We start from the raw sequence: 2,948 nt of genomic DNA on the forward strand, positions 1-2,948 counted from the left end.
TTATGTTCTCTCGGCGTTTCAAGCCATTCTCAATGAATGAGACCAAATTTGAAAAAGCTTGTACATGTGTGTGGTGTATGAACAGATTTTTTGCCGAAGTTTTCTCAAAAAAGGGCTTGACCGATATCATGAATTTAAAATCCATTCGAGGATTATCGTTTCTCTGTTTTGTGCGACGATCGGCCGAGTCGTTTTTTGTAATTTGGAAAAAAGTATAAACTTCGTCCACATTAAGCTCATACTACTGAATCGATTTTTAAAAAACTAAAAACTGGTCGAAAGATATTAGTTGGGAATGATTCCGATTAGTTTTAGGTGAAAATCTACCGAGCCGTTTTCTTGTAATTAACTATTAAAAAAAATTAAGCTGATTTTTGTGGAACTTTTTTTGGCGATATACATCTTGGTCTTATAGAACGCACTGAAATATTGCGGCCTTACGACAAGTAGTTTAATTATAAAAATTCATCAAAGTTTGAGAAAATGAGTAGTGTTTTTGACGTTTGTTAAAATTAAAATTATACGATTTACTTGGTATAACGATAGAGTACTTGGTCTTGATGAACATACTAAATCATTAAAGTCTTACGGAAACTGGTTCAATTATAAAAATTGTTGATTTTTGAAAAATTGCTTTTAGAAATACTTTAAGCGTTTTCAATTATGTGTAATATATCCACTAGGAATACTTTTAATCACTCATAAATTAATTTATTTTTCTTTGATTAAGTCGATTATTTACACATATCGGGAAGTTCATGTAACTTGCCTCAAGGCAAAATACCAATACCAACTAGTTTTTTATTTAGTTCTTCTTACTACATATTGGACAGCATTTATTTACAGCAGTTGGAATATTTTATCAAGCTTTACATGAGCCTTTAGTGCCATATGCGATGACAACTAAATCACTTGATTTAGTTAAGAAAATCTAAGTTGTTTCTAAATTTCTCTATGTTACGTGTTTGAAATAGCGACAACCCTAAAACGCTCACCTTTAGAATCGTTTACGATTATATAATCACGTATGGATGTGTTAATGTCAATGTTTCATAGCTTGTTTAGTAGATATTTAAAAGCAGATTTAGTACTCTGATTCTCTTCTTTGGGCTATAAAAGAGACTACTCGACTTATATTATAAATTGGCCTGGATAATTTATTGACTGCTATAAAAATCCTGAATGGGTGCATTGATTCGAAAAGATAGTAGACAAGATTTGAATATATCAGGCAATGTATTACAATTATTGTTTAATAATACAAATGTTTAAATATTTTCTGCTAAAATTGTTTAATATTCAAGCGTTTCATTTCGATTTTTGAATATTAATCCCAATATTCGTCCACAATAAAAGCAAAAATCGAGCTCCTAAATCAGATCATTATATAAGTTTTTAATTTGGGCATCTTACATATTTCTTATGGGTTTAACGACCGCTCAAGGATTTCAATCGGTTCTTGCAAAAAAATATTTCAAGCTGTTCCTCTTTTCCAGTTATAATAATACGTGAGAGAATATACATCTCGTTAGGAGGTCTTGATTTCAGGTTTCCATTACCGGAATTGCAAAGTCGGGATAAGATTAAAAATAAATGTTGATGGAAATTGAAATATAATTATATCTATTATGATATCTATTTTAAATGCATGCTAAGTGATTTTACAGTTTTATCTGCAATTATAGTAGAAATTTGTAATGAATTTTTGAATAAATTGACTAGCTAAGGTAATAGATAAGCCAGTTAAAAGTCTTGAAATTTATTAAATGAAATTGTACATTCTCTGTGCTTGAAAATTGTCCCGTAATCAATATAGATCGATTCAAATTGAAAAACTAGTGGTGCATGGCATCGTGTCTTAAGGCAAAATGGAACTTCTCGTACCGAAAACTAAATTATTAAAAAAAACTTTGCAACTCTTTAAAAAAAATTAGATTTTTGAGTTATTTTTGAAAATATTGAAGTTTTTGAAAATTTTGAACATTTTTTTAAGCAATCGCGCTGCATGGCTGGTAAGATATCAAAAGCGCATAAGCGCCGCGTAATCGTCTCTAAAACGTGTAAAACATTGGTACGGAACCCACAAAATTGTACTTATCATTATAATCTTTATAGAATATCTGATAATACGATATACATATGTCTAATGTTCTTTTTGACCGCCAAATGGCACTATTTTTTTTTTTTTTTTATTCCGGATTCTTGGAGATGCTAGACCTGCCTTTACAAAAATTTTACCAGTTGTTCATTTCGTCAATACAAGTACAATGGTTTTTGAATTATTTAAAATCGGACGCTTCGTTATCTCAAAAACTGAATACCATTTTTGGCACTTTTTGTCCCCGTATCTCTGAAACGGCTTGACGTGCCTTTGCCAAAAAACTAATCAGCTCGTCTCCTTATCAGTAAGATTCGAATGCTTTTTGAAACTTTTTCAGAAACCTTTAAAACGTAAAGTTATGCAAAACTTTCATTTTCGATTTTTTGCGATTACTATAACTTACCCTACAACAAATTAAAAAGGTAAAATGAACGTTATTCATGTAGTATTTCTTCTTGCTATATTTTTTAAATTAAATAGTTATTACATTTTGAGGAAAACTAACTTGTATTTTAAATTTTAAGAAAATATGTTTACTCATTGGGATGTTAGTTGCTCTGAAATGACTTGACACAATTTTAAATAATTTTTTTGTTAAAAAAAATGTCTGGTATTTGTAAAATTAGTCCCTATTTTTTTTAATTTCCCCATAATTGCAAAAAATCGAAAATGATTTTTTTTTTTGTCTATTTTACGTTTCAGCGGTTTCTGAACATTTGAACATACCTTAGAAAAATTGGATGTACGTGCGTGCAGATACAAATTTTCGTCGACGATTTCGCGAACACGGGTCAACCCATTTGAATAATTCAAAAAACATTCGATTCCTACTGAAAAGGAGACGTGT

The sequence above is a fragment of the Ctenocephalides felis genome, unplaced genomic scaffold (assembly GCF_003426905.1).
Source record: "Ctenocephalides felis isolate EL2017-DRISC unplaced genomic scaffold, ASM342690v1 CF-g0.4_SCAFFOLD_00845, whole genome shotgun sequence".
Classification (NCBI taxonomy): domain Eukaryota; kingdom Metazoa; phylum Arthropoda; class Insecta; order Siphonaptera; family Pulicidae; genus Ctenocephalides; species Ctenocephalides felis.